Source organism: Chiloscyllium punctatum, unplaced genomic scaffold, assembly GCF_047496795.1.
Source record: "Chiloscyllium punctatum isolate Juve2018m unplaced genomic scaffold, sChiPun1.3 scaffold_406, whole genome shotgun sequence".
Taxonomy (NCBI): domain Eukaryota; kingdom Metazoa; phylum Chordata; class Chondrichthyes; order Orectolobiformes; family Hemiscylliidae; genus Chiloscyllium; species Chiloscyllium punctatum.
In genome coordinates this window covers 132573-150483 of record NW_027310140.1, presented here as the reverse complement: position 1 = coordinate 150483, position 17911 = coordinate 132573, and positions in this window count along the sequence as shown.

Below are 17911 nucleotides of genomic sequence, written 5' to 3'. Positions count from 1 at the left end.
GTTAGGGTGGATTGGCCCGTGCTAAACTGTCCCCATAGTGCCCAGGGATGTGCAGGTTAGGGTGGATTGGCCCGTGCTAAATTGTCCCCGTAGTGCCCAGGGATGTGCGGGTTAGGGTGGATTGGCCGTGCTAAATTGTCCCCGTAGTGCCCAGGGATGTGCGGGTTAGGGTGGGTAAGCTGTGCGGAATGCGGGTTCCAGGGAGAGGGTTGGGTCAGAGTGGGCCGTTCTTTGAGGGTCAGTATGGACCCAAGGGGCCGAAGGGTCTGCCTCCACGCTGTCGGGTTTCTCTGGTGGTGTGGGTCTGGATGACGGTGCTTGATGTGAACGCCTGGAAACGCAGCTTCTTTATTTCGGTTCTGCGGACAAGAGAATCCTGGAGGTCCACAGCCCAGCAGTAGTTCCTTCGGCCCATCGCTTCCACGCTGCTCAGCCAACTCTGGTTTTCTCCTCCTGTTTTCCAGCCTGTCCCCACGTGGGCTGTGGGTGAGCGCTTCAAGTGTCATCACATCCAAGTCCTGGGACGTGAGGTCACTTTGGAGCCAATTGTGTTAGTCTCTGCGATGCCAACCAGCAGCTCCATGGTTAGAAGGCTATATTCATTGAGTTGGCAGTGATATTCCAGCACAGTCCAGGCCCCTCGGCCCCTCCGTGCTGTGCTGACCAATCTGAAGCCCCTCTCTCCTACCCTATTCCATTCTCATCCATGTGCCTATCCAATGCCCATTTAAATGCCCCTAAAGTTGGTGAGTCTACTCCTGTTACAGACAGTGCGTTCCACGCCCCCCTCCTACTCTCTGAGTAAAGAAACTCCCTCTGCCATCTGTCCCGTATCTATCACCCCCTCAATTTAAAGCTGTGTCCCCTGGTGCTAGCCATCACCATCCGAGGGAAAAGCCTCTCCCTGTCCACCCTGTCTAACCCTTTCATCCGCAAATTTACTAACCCATCCTTCCACACCCTCATCCAGGTCATTTACAAAAATTTATAAACAGGAAGGCGGTGCTGAGTTCGAGGGTTGGGACTGAGATAAGGTGGGGGGAGGGGAAATGAGGAAGCTGGAGAAATCGGAGTTCATCCCTTGTGGTTGGAGGGTTCCTAGGCGGAAGATGAGGCGCTCTTCCTCCAACCGTCGTGTTGCTATGGTCTGGCGATGGAGGAGGCCAAGGACCTGCATGTCCTTGGTGGAGTGGGAGGGGGAGTTGAAGTGTTGAGCCACGGGGTGGTTGGGTTGGTTGGTCCGAATGTCCCAGAGGTGTTCTCTGAAACGTTCCGCAAGTAGGCGGCCTGTCTCCCCAATATAGAGGAGGCCACATCGGGTACAGCAAATGCAGTACCTCCATCGCCAGACCATAGCAACACGACGGTTGGAGGAAGAGCGCCTCATCTTCCGCCTAGGAACCCTCCAACCACAAGGGATGAACTCAGATTTCTCCAGTTTCCTCATTTCCCCTCCCCCCACCTTGTCTCAGTCCCAACCCTCGAACTCAGCACCACCTTCCTAACCTGCAATCCTCTTCCTGACCTCTCCGCCCCCACCCTCACTCCGGCCTATCACCCTCACCTTAACCTCCTTCCACCTATCGCATTCCCAACGCCCCTCCCCCAAGTCCCTCCTCCCTACCTTTTATCTCAGCCTGCTGGACACACCCTCCTCATTCCTGAAGAAGGGCTCATGCCCGAAACGTCGATTCTCCTGCTCCTGGGATGCTGCCTGACCTGCTGCGCTTTTCCAGCAGCTGTAAAGTCTGTGACCTATGACCCTGCCCCACGCGCGACCTGACGAAGGAGTGGCGCTCAGTGTCCTTCCAAATTTATCTGTTTGGGACGCTAAAAGCCTTGGTGTTGCGTGATCTTGAACGTTGCCCACCCCAAGTCTAACACTGGCACCCCCCCATCACCATCTCGGCCGCAGAGGGTGGGAGGGGGGGGTGTAAACTGTTAACCGCTGAACCAAACGCCAAGGGAGGGACCGATTCAGTCAGGCGGAGAGATCATTCCAAAAACCAAAAATCTGAAATCAGGTGACGCTGCTGGAAAAGCTCAGCAGATCCGACAGGATCAGTGGAGAGAAAACAGAGTGGAGAATCACTGAGCCCGAAACGTTGATTCTGAGAGGGTGCTGGAGGAGGGGGTGGCGGGGGGGAAGGTGGGAGTGCGCAGGGGCTGTCTGTGAACAATATTCAGAGTTAAGGTTTCAGATTTGGCCACCCTTGTTCTGCTTCCCCCCCCCACCCACCACACACAGAATGGTGGGTGCGTGAATACACTGCCTGCAATGGGAGCAGAGTCAGATACACTTTAGCGACTCTTCGATAGGCCCACCGATGACAGTAGAACGTTGGGTAGGTAGTTTAGTCCGAATCTTGTAGAGTAGGACAAAGGGCTGGCACAACCTCGAGGGCCGAAGGGCCTGCACTGTTCGGCGCACGCTGTCTGAACAGTACGTCAGTCACCCTTGCTTTTCAGGATGCGTTTCCGCCATATTTATGACAAAACCAAGCGTTCGTTCTCTTCCTGTGTGCTCCCAGAGGTAATCGACATCAATTTCAGTTGGCCCTCACTCGGTTCAGGTGTCTGTGGAATGCAGCCCAGCTGGTTTCTCACCCACAGGCGTTTCTCAACGCCGGGCGAAGCGATCTTGCATGACAAAAATGGCTCTCTTGTTTCACCCCCCCAAGTGTTCACAGCACTTGGCTGTCCCTCTTGTACAACCGATCCACCTAATGAGAGGCACTCAGTACAAACCTCTGGTGCGGCCGCACTTGGGGAGGATTGTGTACAGTTCTGGTCACCGCATGATAGGAAGGATGTGGAAGCTTTGGAAAAGGGTTCAGAGGGGATTTCCCGGGATGTTGCCTGGTTATGGAGGGAAGGTCTTATGGGGAAAGGCTGAGGGACTTGAGGCTGTTTCCGTTAGAGAGAAGGAGGTTGAGAGGTGACTTAACTGAGAGGTATAAGATAATCCGAGGGTTCGATAGGGTGGACAGGGAGAGGCTTTTCCCTCGGATGGTGATGGCTAGCACCAGGGGACACAGCTTTAAATTGAGGGGGTGATAGATACAGGACAGATGGCAGAGGGAGTTTCTTTACTCAGAGAGTAGGAGGGGGGCGTGGAACGCACTGTCTGTAACAGGAGTAGACTCACCAACTTTAGGGGCATTTAAATGGGCATTGGGTAGGCACATGGAGGAGAATGGAATAGGGTAGGAGAGAGGGGCTTCAGATTGGTCAGCACAGCACGGAGGGGCCGAAGGGCCTGGACTGCGCTGGAATGTCACTGCCAACTCAATGAATATAGCCTTCTAACCATGGAGCTGCTGGTTGGCATCGTAGAGACTAACACAATTGGCTCCAAAGTGACCTATCTACAGTCAGCCCTGTCCACCCTCGGATTATCTTATACCTCTCAGTTAAGTCACCTCTCAACCTCCTTCTCTCTAACGGAAACAGCCTCAAGTCCCTCAGCCTTTCCCCATAAGACCTTCCCTCCATAACCAGGCAACATCCCGGGAAATCCCCTCTGAACCCTTTTCCAAAGCTTCCACATCCTTCCTATCATGCGGTGACCAGAACTGTACACAATCCTCCCCAAGTGCGGCCGCACCAGAGTTTTGTACTGAGTGCCTCTCATTAGGTGGATCGGTTGTACAAGAGGGACAGCCAAGTGCTGTGAACACCTGGGGGGGTGAAACAAGAGAGCCATTTTTGTCATGCAAGATCGCTTCGCCCGGCGTTGAGAAACGCCTGTGGGTGAGAAACCAGCTGGGCTGCATTCCACAGACACCTGAACCGAGTGAGGGCCAACTGAAATTGATGTCGATTACCTCTGGGAGCACACAGGAAGAGAACGAACGCTTGGTTTTGTCATAAATATGGCGGAAACGCATCCTCAAAAGCAAGGGTGACTGACGTACTGTTCAGACAGCGCGCACCGAACAGTGCAGGCCCTTCGGCCCTCGAGGTTGTGCCAGCCCTTTGTCCTACTCTACAAGATTCGGACTAAACTACCTACCCAACGTTCTACTGTCATCGGTGGGCCTATCGAAGAGTCGCTAAAGTGTATCTGACTCTGCTCCCATTGCAGGCAGTGTATTCACGCACCCACCATTCTGTGTGTGGTGGGGGGTGGGGGGGGAGAGGCAGAACAAGGGTGGCCAAATCTGAAACCTTAACTCTGAATATTGTTCACAGACAGCCCCTGCGCACTCCCACCTTCCCCCCCGCCCCACCCCCTCCTCCAGCACCCTCTCAGAATCAACGTTTTGGGTTTGGGGACTCTCCACTCTGTTTTCTCTCCACTGATCCTGTCGGATCTGCTGAGCTTTTCCAGCAGCGTCACCTGATTTCAGATTTTTGGTTTTTGGAATGATCTCTCCGCCTGACTGAATCGGTCCCTCCCTTGGCGTTTGGTTCAGCGGTTAACAGTTTACACCCCCCCCTCCCACCCTCTGCGGCCGAGATGGTGATGGGGGGGTGCCAGTGTTAGACTTGGGGTGGGCAACGTTCAAGATCACGCAACACCAAGGCTTTTAGCGTCCCAAACAGATAAATTTGGAAGGACACTGAGCGCCACTCCTTCGTCAGGTCGCACGTGGGGTAGGGTCATAGGTCACAGACTTTATAGCTGCTGGAAAAGCGCAGCAGGTCAGGCAGTATCCCAGGAGCAGGAGAATCGACGTTTCGGGCATGAGCCCTTCTTCAGGAATGAGGAGGGTGTGTCCAGCAGGCTGAGATAAAAGGTAGGGAGGAGGGACTTGGGGAAGGGGCATTGGGAATGCGATAGGTGGAAGGAGGTTAAGGTGAGGGTGATAGGGTGGAGTGGGGGTGGGGGCGGAGAGGTCAGGAAGAAGATTGCAGGTTAGGAAGGTGGTGCTGAGTTCGAGGGTTGGGACTGAGATAAGGTGGGGGGAGGGGAAATGAGGAAACTGGAGAAATCTGAGTTCATCCCTTGTGGTTGGAGGGTTCCTAGGCAGAAGCTGAGGCGCTCTTCCTCCAACCGTCGTGTTGCTATGGTCTGGCGATGGAGGTACTGCATTCGCTGCACCCGATGTGGCCTCCTCTATATTGGGGAGACAGGCCGCCTACTTGCGTAATGTTTCAGAGAACACCTCTGGGACACCCGGACCAACCAACCCAACCATCCCATGGCTCAACACTTCAACTCCCCCTCCCACTCCACCAAGGACATGCAGGTCCTTGGACTCCTCCATCGCCAGACCATAGCAACACGACGCCTGGAGGAAGAGCGCCTCATCTTCCGCCTAGGAACCCTCCAACCACAAGGGATGAACTCCGATTTCTCCAGTTTCCTCATTTCCCCTCCCCCCACCTTATCTCAGTCCCAACCCTCGAACTCAGCACCACCTTCCTAACCTGCAATCTTCTTCCTGACCTCTCCGCCCCCACCCCCACTCCACCCTATCACCCTCACCTTAACCTCCTTCCACCTATCGCATTCCCAACGCCCCTCCCCCAAGTCCCTCCTCCCTACCTTTTATCTTAGCCTGCTGGACACACCCTCCTCATTCCTGAAGAAGGGCTCATGCCCGAAACGTCGATTCTCCTGCCCCTTGGATGCTGCCTGACCTGCTGCGCTTTTCCAGCCACACATTTTTCAGCTCTGATCTCCAGCGTCTGCAGCCCTCACTTTTTCTCCTCACAGACTTTATAGCACAAGATTGTACAACTGCTGCGATATATTGAACAAACCTGAATTGCTGTCCAGTCTTTCAGAATGGGTCGTAGGTTTCAATTCCTGAATGGGCAAATATCCCCAGGAATTCTCATTTGCAAAAAAAAAAGGTGACTTTGCAGATACATTCTATATCACTCAAAAAGCACATAATCTCCAGGCAGTCAGTCCGTCCTCATGACATTTTATGAATTCCAACTTTGACCAGTCTGAGTCAAGGTTTAGGGTGGCGTGGTTGGCACTGCTGTCTCACAGCGCCAGGGACCTGGGTTCGATCCCAGCCTCGGGCAACTGCCTGTGTGGAGTTTGCACATTCCCCACCCCCCACTTCACTTGTGTCTGCGTGGGTTTCCTCCCACAGTCCGAAGATGTGCAGGTTAGCGTGGATTGGCCGTGCTAACTTGTCCCGTAGTGCCCAGGGATGTGCAGGTTCGGGTGGATTGGCCCATGCTAAATTGTCCCCGTAGTGCCCAGGGATGTACAGGTTTGGGTGGATTGGCCCGTGCTAAATTGTCCCCGTAGTGCCCAGGGATGTGCAGGTTAGGGTGGATTGGCCGTGCTAAATTGTCCCTGTAGTGCCCAGGGATGTGCAGGTTAGGGTGGATTGGCCGTGCTAAATTGTCCCCGTCGTACCCAGGGATGTGCAGGTTAGGGTGGATTGGCTGTGCTAAATTGTCCCTGTAGTGTCCAGGGATGTGCGGGTTAGGGTGGATTGGCCGTGCTAAACTGTCCTGTAGTGCCCAGGGATGTGCAGGTTAGGGTGGATTGGCCGTGCTAAATTGTCCCATGAATCAGGGGTAAATGTTGGGGAGTGGGTTTGGGTGGGATACTCTTCGGAGGGTGGGTGTGAGGGCCTGTTCCCACACTGTTGGGATTCTCAAAGAATTCTGAACCTGAACCTATGAGGACTCTCTGTCCCGCACCACTACCCAACACCCTATTTTGAATTGTAAGGAGTTGCAAAAGCTTGTTTTTTTATATAAATGCAGCAACTCCTTCAAAACCTTTGGCTCTTCTGTTTTAATCTCGAATCCTCCAGTGAAAAAAAATTACAAGGTGAGGTCTTTCCATGCCTGTACCCTTATCCAGCTGTCGGACTGAAGTGGACAATGTCAGGAATGACATGTCGCTGGGGTGTCGACCAACAGGTTTATTTGAAATCACTAGCTTTCGGAGCGTAGCTTCTTGGAGTGAGAGGGAAAAGCACACAGAATCCAGAATTTCTGGGCAGAGAGACCGAGAGATCATACAAATGGTGGGAGGGGAGTGCCTATGAATAAGTCTGGGCACCACCTTGTGAGTCCCAACAAGTTTATTTGGAAGCTTTCGGAGCGCTGCTCTTTCATCGCATCGCTGGTGAGGCAGGGTCAAAGCACACCGAATTTATAGCACACGATCATACCCTCATCCACCTTGATGTGATTTCTTGAATAAACCGACATTACTGTGGGGTTTCTCATCACTTTAGAACGGGTTTGTAGGTTTCGATTCATTGACATGCAAGTCGCAGAACGTCTTACAAGTCACATTCCCGAGATAATGGAAGGTTTTCTTTCACGGAAAAGGTAACATTGAAGCTCAGACCGTCTGAGGTTAGAGTCTGCCTGAATGAGATTAGGGTTTTTGTTTTGAGATGCCCTACAGTGTGGAAACAGGCCCATCGGCCCAGCAAGTCCACACCGACACTCCGAAAACCAACCCACCCAGACCCTTTACCCCTGACTAAAGCAGCTAACACTACGGGGACAATTTGAATCCACCCTAACCTGCACATCCCTGGGCACTACGGGGACAATTTAGCACGGCCAATCCACCCTAACCCGCACATCCCTGGGCACTACGGGGACAATTTAGCACGGCCAATCCACCCTAACCCGCACATCCCTGGACACTACGGGGACAATTTAGCACGGCCAATCCACCCTAACCCGCACATCCCTGGGCACTACGGGGACAATTTAGCACGGGCCAATCCACCCTAACCCGCACATCCCTGGGCACTACGGGGACAATTTAGCACGGCCGATCCACCCTAACCTGCACATCTTTGTGACTGTGGGAGGAAACCGGAGCACCCGGAGGAAACCATCGCAGACACGGGGAGAATGTTCATACTCAACACAGACAGTCGCCCAAGGGTAGGAATGAACCTGGGTCCCTGGCACCGTGAGGCAGCAGTGCTGCCCTGTCACTGTCACTCATCACACTGCCCTCCGTCCAACCCAGTGCTGCCTCGTGCCATCCTTCAGTTGCCCACTCCCCTGTTTCCGTGGTAACAGGGTGGGCAGCGGATGCGGGTAGCAGGCCGCAGATTGGGAGGGGGGTGCTGCTGGGTGCGTCAAAGAACAAAAGGCAAAGCCTTCGACTGGCCACGAGGATTGCAGCTTTCCGCAGCCGTAGGATCCTGAGGGAGAAGGGGCAGGCCATTCTGCCCATCCCCACCTGCCCCATTCTGTCCATCCCCACCTGCCAGAGAACATCCTGTCCAGGCCCAACGCCACCCGAGGACCCTGCTTTTCCCCGGGGCCAGTCCTGCACGTCCTTGGTCTCTGGGAGAAAACCCACACTGACACGGGGTGGGGGAAACGTGATTGCTTCGCACAGAGAGTAATCTGTTCCGGGGAGTGTGAACAGAAGGAGCACAGTAGCCTCCTCTTGTACTATCACCTGCTGGCCATTTCACGATCGGAGAATTTTCCAGAAGGAAGCCATAGAGACCTACAGCACAGAGACACAGGGCCTTCGGCCCAAACTGGCCCCAAAATGTCCGCCCAGGCTGACCCCATTTCCTTACACTTGGCCCACGTCCTTTCCTGTCCGTGTATTTGTCCAACTGCCTTCAAAGTTGCTTATGTACCACTTCCACTGGCAGCTCATTCCATACGAGATTAGACTAGATTCCCTACAGTGTGGAAACAGGCCCTTCGGCCCAACAAATCCACACCGACCCTCCGAAGAGTAACGACTCCCCTAGACTCATTTCCCTCTGACTAATGCACCTCATGTTTTGGACAATTTAGCACGGCCAATCCACCTAACCTCCACTGTGGGAGGAAACCAGTGCACCCAGAGGAAACCCACGCAGACACGGGCAGAATGCGCAAACTCCACACAGTCGCCCGAGGCTGGAATCGAACCTGGGACCCTGGTGCCGTGAGGTAGCAGAGAAAAAAAAATTGCCCTTCAGGTTCCCTTCTACTCTTTCCCCCTCACCTTAAACTGATGCCCTAAGTCCTTGATTCCCCAACCCTGGGGAAAGAAAAAGTCCTAGTTGGCCCAACCTCTCCCGAGTCCTGACAACCCCCTTGTAAATTTCTTTCCAGTTTCGTAACATCCTTCCCGTGGCAAGGTGACCAAAACCGAACACAATGCTCCAAAAGTGCGGCCTCACCAAACGTCCTGTACCACGAGCCATTCGGCCCACCCAGTCAGTCCGTCCCATTCTCCATTCCCCTCTCTGTGGCCCCTTCACAGTTCCTCATTTTCCAAACGAAGCTGTGATTTGGGGGACGGACTGGGGTGTATACAAAGTTTAGAAGTCGCACCACGCCAGTGAAAAGTCCAACAGGTTGAATCGGAAGCACACCAGCTTTCGGGAGCGTCGCTCGCTCCTGTCTACCACCTGATGAAGGGGCAGCGCTCCGGAAGCTAGTGCTTCCAGTTAAACCTGTTGGACGATGACCTGGTGGTGTGGGATTTTGAACAAACTAGACATATTGCAAATCCTAACAACTTTCTGGGCAAAGAGGTTTCTCCTCCTCTCACTCCCAGCTCTCTTGCAAGGCAATGTTGATAGTTGGAGAGAGTGTTTTGCAAGGTGAGGGGTAGAGACCAAGTTTGCATGCATGTTGCCTCATGCATGTTCCTCCCTCTTGCCTCATGCTGGTTGGACCCACTTCATTACCATGAGACAAAAGGTGCCGGCAACCCCGCAGGCGCACTGACGGCAAAGGAGGCGAACAGCCGGGTGTGCACATGCGTGATGCCGCCTCACAACGCCACGAGCCAGCAGCCACGGTGACGGCAAGGGGACCAAATGCCGGGTGCGCACATGCGTGTTGCCGCCACACGGCAGGAGCCGGCAGCCACGCCGGCGCAGTGATGGCAAAGGAGGCGAACAGCCGGGTGCGCACATGCGTGTTGCCGCCACATGTCAGGAGACGGCAGCCACGCCGGCGCAGTGACGGCAAAGGGACGAAATGCCGGGTATGCACATGCGTGCTTCCGCCGCGCCGCCAAGGGAACTTGCATCTACACATGCGCAGTGGCGGAGAACAGGGACGTGCCGTGAGTACACATGCGCGCCGCGGACATCATCCGCAAAAGTCCGCAACACCCGTAAGCCGAGTCTCGGTCAAGGAGGGGAGGGGGGGTGCCGGGCGTGCACATGCGCGCCAACAAAGCCGGCGATCGCGCAGGCGCAGTTAAGGCGAACCGGCAGCAGAGCCGGCTGTGCACATGCGCGCGTCTGCCACCCTGCCCACCACGAGGGCCCCCCCCGCCCCCCGGGGAGGCACGCATGCGCGGTGGCGGGAGCTGTCAGGCGGTCAGACGCGGCGGCCGCTCCCTCCAAGCCATGGCACCCAGCTCCGAGGTGCAGCTGCCGCCGCTGCGCACGCTCGACGACTTCGTCTGCGGCTCGGCCCGCTTCAGCTTGCCCGACCTGAAGGACCCGCTGCGCTGGAACAACCGGGTGATCAACAATCTGCTCTACTACCAGACCAACTATCTGGCGACGGTCGGCGCCATTCTCCTGCTGGTCGGGTGGGTTGCCCGGCGGCCTCGCCCACATCGCTCCCCATTGGTCAGAGGCGTCATCAATCAGGGCGGCGGGGCGGGCGGATTGGCCAGGTGGCACGTCAATCCGGGCTTTCCCTTCAATGGGGGCCGAGGGCGTCGTGAGGTCGCCGTTGGTTGGCCGAAGCCGCTGTCCGTCAGACGATCCTCTGTAGCCCATTGGTCCTGTCCCTCGTCATAGGGGATTGGGTGGGCTTACGGTGGATTGTCCAATAGCTTAGGTCCCCGCCCACTGGACCAGCTGCAGAGTTGATTGGTAAAGACGGCTGTCACTCAGGACGAGAGGCCACGTGGTTAATGCTTGGCATTAAAGGGATGGGCATGGGGGGGGGGTAGGATTTAATTTTTAGCCGTCATTTATTCTTTTCTCCACTATGGCTGTGGACAGGTACAGCATATGGTGGGGGTGGGGGGTATTCATCAAAACCTAACTCTACCCTTTTAAACAGAACATCAAGTGAATGCAAAACACTCCCAACTCTTCAGCTCCCTCTACACTGTCCCCCCACTCCCAGGGACAGGGGGTTAGATACAGAGTAAAGCTCCCTCTACACCGTCCCCCACTCCCAGGGACAGGGGGTTAGATACAGAGTAAAGCTCCCTCTACACTGTTTCCCCCACTCCCAGGGACAGGGGGTTAGATACAGAGTAAAGCTCCCTCTACACTGTCCCCCCACTCCCAGGGACAGGGGGTTAGATACAGAGTAAAGCTCCCTCTACACCGTCCCCCCACTCCCAGGGTCAGGGGGTTAGATACAGAGTAAAGCTCTCTCTACACTGTCCCCCACTCCCAGGGACAGGGGGGTTAGATACAGAGTAAAGCTCCCTCTACACTGTCCCCCCACTCTCAGGGACAGGGGGTTAGATACAGAGTAAAGCTCCCTCTACACTGTTTCCCCCACTCCCAGGGACAGGGGGTTAGATACAGAGTAAAGCTGCCTCTACACTGTTTCCCCCACTCCCAGGGACAGGGGGTTAGATACAGAGTAAAGCTCTCTCTACACTGTCCCCCACTCCCAGGGACAGGGGGGTTAGATACAGAGTAAAGCTCCCTCTACACTGTCCCCCCACTCTCAGGGACAGGGGGTTAGATACAGAGTAAAGCTCCCTCTACACTGTTTCCCCCACTCCCAGGGACAGGGGGTTAGATACAGAGTAAAGCTCCCTCTACACTGTTTCCCCCACTCCCAGGGACAGGGGGTTAGATACAGAGTAAAGCTCCCTCTACACTGTCCCCCCACTCCCAGGGACAGGGGGGTTAGATACAGAGTAAAGCTCCCTCTACACCGTCCCCCACTCCCAGGGACAGGGGGTTAGATGCAGAGTAAAGCTTCCTCTGCACTGCCCCCCCCACTCCCAGGGACAGGGGGTTAGATACAGAGCAAAGCTCCCTGTACACTGTCCCCCCACTCCCAGGGACAGCACGGGGTTAGATACAGAGTAAAGCTCCCTCTACACCGTCCCCCACTCCCAGGGACAGGGGGTTAGATACAGAGTAAAGCTCCCTCTACACTGTCCCCCCACTCTCAGGGACAGGGGGTTAGATACAGAGTAAAGCTCCCTCTACACTGTTTCCCCCACTTCCAGGGACAGGGGGTTAGATACAGAGCAAAGCTCCCTGTACACTGTCCCCCACTCCAGGGACCAGGGGTTAGATATAGAGTAAAGCTCCATCTCCAGAGTTCGACAGATTCGGGATCAGTTCCTGCGGATTGGAGGGTGGCTAATGTTGTACCACTTTAAGAAAGGAGCGAGAGAGAAAGCAGGAAATTATAGACCAATTAGTCTGACCTCAGTGGCGGGAATGATGCTGGAGTCTATTATAAAGGATGAAATTACGGCACATCTGAATAATAGTAACAGGATAGGTCAGAGTCAGCATGGATTTATGAAGGGGAAATCATGCTTGACTAATCTTCTGGAATTTTTTGAGGATGTAACTCTGAAGATGGACAAGGGAGATCCAGTAGATGTAGTGTACCTGGACTTTCAGAAAGCTTTTGATAAAGTCCCACATAGGAGGTTAGTGAGTAAAATTAGGGCACATGGTATTGGGGGCAAAGTACTAACTTGGATTGAAAGTTGGTTGGCTGATAGGAAGCAAAGAGTAGTGATAAACGGCTCCATTTCAGAAGTGGCAGGCAGTGACCAGTGGGGTACCGCAGGGATCAGTGCTGGGACCCGCAGCTTTTTACAATATACGTTAATGATATAGAAGATGGTATTAGTAATAACACTGGCAAATTTGCTGATGATACTAAGCTGGGTGGCAGGGTGAAATGTGAGGAGGATGTTAGGAGATTACAGGGTGACCTGGACAGGTTAGGTGAGTGGACAGATGCATGGCAGATGCAGTTTAATGTGGATAAATGGATGGTTATCCACTTTGGTGGCAAGAACAGGAAGGCAGATTACGACCTAAATGGAATCAATTTAGGTAAAGGGGCAGTACAGAGAGATCTGGGTGTTCTTGTACACCAGTCAATGAAGGTAAGCATGCAGGTACAGCAGGTAGTGAAGAGGGCTAATAGCATGCTGGCCTTCATAACAAGAGGGATTGAGTATAGAAGCAAAGAGGTGCTTCTGCAGCTGTACAGGGCCCTGGTGAGACCACACCTGGAGTACTGTGTGCAGTTCTGGTCTCCAAATTTGAGGAAAGACATTCTGGCTATTGAGGGAGTACAGCGTAGGTTCACGAGGTCAATTCCTGGAATGGCGGGATTTCCTTACACTGAAAGACTGGAGCGACTGGGCTTGTATACCCTTGAGTGTAGAAGACTGAGAGGGGATCTGATTGAGACATATAAGATTATCAAAGGATTGGACACTCTGGCGGCAGGAAACATGTTTCCGCTGATGGGTGAGTGCCAAACCAGAGGACACAGCTTAAAAATACGTGGTAGACCATTTAGGACAGAGATGGGGAGAAACTTCTTCACCCAGAGAGTGGTGGCTGTGTGGAATGCTCTGCCCCAGAGGGCAGTGGAGGCCCAGTCTCTGGATTCACTTAAGAAAGAGTTGGATAGAGCTCTCAAGGATAGTGGAATCAAGGATTATGGAGATAAGGCAGGAAGAGGATACTGATTAAGGATGATCAGGCATGATCACATTGAATGGCGGTGCAGGCTCTCGAAGGGCTGATTGGCCTACTCCCGCACCTAATGTCTATTGTCTTTTGTCTGCACTGTTTCCCCCCCCCCCCCCCCCCCCACCAAACATTCCCAGAGACAGGGGGTTAGATACAGAGTAAAGCTCCCTCTACACTGTCCCCCCACTCCCAGGGACAGGGGGTGAGATACAGAGTAAAGCTTCCTCTACACTGTCCCCCCCTCTCCCAGGGACTGGGGTTAGATACAGAGTAAAGCTACTTGTACACTGTCCCCCATCATACACTCCCAGGGACAGGGGGTTAGATACAGAGTAAAGCTCCCTCTACACTGTCCCCCATCACACACTCCCAGGGACAGGGGGTTAGATACAGAGTAAAGCTCCCTCTACACTGTCCCCCATCACACACTCCCAGGGACAGGGGGTTAGATACAGAGTAAAGCTCCCTCTACACTGTCCCCCATCACACACTCCCAGGGACCAGGGGTTAGATACAGAGTAAAGCTCCCTCTACACTGTCCCCCATCACACACTCCCAGGGACAGGGGGTTAGATACAGAGTAAAGCTCCCTCTACACTGTCCCCCATCACACACTCCCAGGGACCAGGTATAGTACAGGATTCGATAACGAGCCCAGTTACAGGGTCATAGAGCTGTACAGCGCAGAAGCAGACCCTTCGGTCCAACCTATCTGTGCTGACCCAGATATCCTAAATTAATCCAGTCCCATTTGCCAGCACTTGGCCCATATTCCTCTGAGCCCTTCCTGTTGATAAGAGAAGAGAAATTAAGATTGAATGTAAGCTCATGCCAGGAGGTGGAACGCTTGCGAAACTGAAATAGCACAGCTTGGGGTGATGCCGCACCCCAAGGCATGGTTTGGCGGGATCTCTCAAAGAGCTTGCAGAGGCGAACGGGGCTGAACGGCCTGTGCTTGTGCTGTTCCACACCTGGCTGCGCTGAGACCCCAGCCTGACGTTTCAGTGACAGCACAGTCGTTCCGAGAGAGCTCCCAGAGAAGAGACCGTCGATCAGGCCTGCCCTATTCCCGCTCGGAGGGAGTGCTGCATTGTCAGAGGGGGGGGGTCAGGCCCCTCTCTCGCATCACCGATGTGCGAACGTGAAATCCTGGGGTTGGCTTTGCAGTGAGGGCAGTGTCCACTGGACCGCAGTTTGCTCTGTAAGACAAAATTGTCCGGAGAGGTGACTTAACTGGGACATCTAAGATAGCCAGAGGTGGACAGGGGAGAGCCTTTTCCCTCAGATGGTGATGGCTAGCACGAGGGGACACCGTTAAAAATCGCACAACCGTTATAGATTCTCGTCCAACAGGTTTATTTGGAAGCAGCAGCTTTTGGAGCGCCGCTCCTTCGTCAGGTGGTTGTGGAATACGAGATCTATAATTCTGCATCTTACGATCTTATACCTGACGAAGGAACATCGCTCCAAAAGCTGGTGCTTCCAAATAAACCTGTTGGACTATAACCTGGCGTTCTGTGATCTTTAACTTTGTACGCCCCAGTCCAAAACCGGCACCTCCAAATCAAGAGGGGACATATCTATCATCCCTCAAGTTTAACACTAATTGACCGATGTCGAAGGGAGTTTCTTTACTCCGAGAGTAGGAGGGGGCGTGGAACACGCTGCCCGCAACAGGAGCAGACTCGCCAACGTTAAGGGGCATGGGATAGACAGACGTCGAGAGTGCGTGGCGCTGGAAAAACACAGCAGGTCAGGCAGCATCCGAGGAACGGGAGTCGACGTTTTGGGCATTTCCTCCCTCCCCGCCCCCCCCCCCCCCATTATCCCAGCCTCCAACTCAGCACCGCCCCTCCTGACCTGTCCATCACTCTGACCTATCACCTCCCTCACCTTCATCCACCCAATCCAGCCCCCCCCCCGCACCAACCCCACACCCCTCCCATTTATCTCTAGCCTCCCCCCTGACCCACAAGCCTCCTTCCTGATGAAGGGCTTATGCCCGAAAGGTTGATTCTCCTGGGGGGCTGCCTGACCTGCTGTGCTTTTCCAGCAACACACACACACACTCTCGACCCTGATCTCCAGCGTCTGCAGTCCTCCCTTCCTCCCATTGGATAAACGTATGGAAGGTAATGGGGTCGTGGCTGGAGAGATGGGCTTCAGATTGGTTCCGCGGGTCAGTGCCACGTCGGAGAGCCTGTAACGCGCTGGAACGTTCTCTGTTCGTCCACTTCCCCATTCCCTGCGCTACTCGATAGAACCTGCTGGATTTGGAGTCTCCCCGTGGAGTGTGGATCTTCTGGAAGGCAGTCCCTCCCTCTGTTTGTTCGGGGAAGCCGACCCTTCCATCCAGTTCCTCGCCCATGCCGACGCAGGTTTCCCCCAGATTAACTCGGTTCCCATTTGCCTGGCCCTTGGCCGATATCGTTCTGAACCTCCCCTCCTCCCTGAACCGTTCCACTGTCGTGATTGTACCTGCAGACCTTGAGTAGCGACAAGTGAGAGGATGTTGTCACATTGGAGCAAAGGTGTCGACCTGGCCACAGGGAGCACTGGCAGCGACCCCTCGTGGCTGGAGGCCAGAATGGCAGCCTGCCCTGTTTACATAGGATTCATTCCCTGCCCTGCAGTGCGCCCTCGTGGCTGGAGGTCAGGATGGCAGCGTGACCTGTTTACATAGGATTCATTCCCTGCCCTGCAGTGCGCCCTCGTGGCTGGAGGGCAGAATGGCAGCCTGCCCTGTTCACATAGGATTCATTCACTGCCCTGCAGAGCCCCCTCGTGGCTGGAGGTCAGAATGGCAGCGTGACCTGTTTACATAGGCTTCATTCCCTGCCCTGCAGTGCGCCCTCGTGGCTGGAGGTCAGGATGGCAGCGTGACCTGTTTACATAGGATTCATTCCCTGCCCTGCAGTGCGCCCTCGTGGCTGGAGGTCAGAATGGCAGCGTGACCTGTTTACATAGGATTCATTCCCTGCTCTGCAGTGCGCCCTCGTGGCTGGAGGTCAGAATGGCAGCGTGACCTGTTTACATAGGATTCATTCCCTGCCCTGCAGTGCGCCCTCGTGGCTGGAGGTCAGGATGGCAGCGTGACCTGTTTACATAGGATTCATTCCCTGCCATGCAGTGCGCCCTTGTGGCTGGAGGTCAGAATGGCAGCGTGACCTGTTTACATATGGATTCATTCACTGCCCTGCAGTGCGCCCTCGTGGCTGGAGGTCAGGATGGCAACGTGACCTGTTTACATAGGATTCATTCCCTGCCCTGCAGAGCCCCCTCGTGGCTGGAGGTCAGAATGGCAGCGTGACCTGTTTACATAGGATTCATTCCCTGCCCTGCAGTGCGCCCTCTTGTGACTGGAGGTCAATAGACAATAGGTGCAGGAGGAGGCCATTCAGCCCTTTGAGCCTGCACCACCATTCAATATGATCATGGCTGATCATTCCCAATCAGTATCCTGTTCCTGCCTTATCTCCATAATCCTTGATTCCACTATCCTTGAGAGCTCTATCCAACTCTTTCTTAAATGAATCCAGAGACTGGGCCTCCACTGCCCTCTGGGGCAGAGCATTCCACACAGCCACCACTCTCTGGGTGAAGAAGTTTCTCCTCATCTCTGTCCTAAATGGTCTACCCCGTATCTTTAAGCTGTGTCCTCTGGTTCGGCACTCCCCCATCAGCGGAAATATGTTTCCTGCTGCCGAGAGTGTCCAATCCTTTCATAATCTTATACGTCTCAATCAGATCCCCTCTCAGTCTTCTAAACTCAAGGGTATACAAGCCCAGTCGCTTCAGTCTTTCCGTGTAAGGCAATCCCGCCATTCCAGGAATTGACCTCGTGAACCTACGCTGCACTCCCTCAATAGCCAGAATGTCTTTCCTCAAATTTGGAGACCAGAACTGCACACAGTACTCCAGGTGTGGTCTCACCAGGACCCTGTACAGCTGCAGAAGAGCCTCTTTGCTTCTATACTCAATCCCTCTTGTTATGAAGGCCAGCATGCTATTAGCCTTCTTCACTACCTGCTGTACCTGCATGTTTACCTTCATTGACTGGTGGACAAGAACACCCAGATCTCTCTGTACTGCCCCTTTACCTAATTTGATACCATTGAGGTAGTAATCTGCCTTCCTGTTCTTGCCACCAAAGTGGATAACCATACATTTATCCACATTAAACTGCATCTGCCCACTCACCTAACCTGTCCAGGTCACCCTGTAATCTCCTAACATCGTCCTCACATTTCACTCTGCCACCCAGCTTAGTATCATTAGTAAATTTACTAATGTTATTGCTAATACCATTTTCTATATCATTAATGTATATT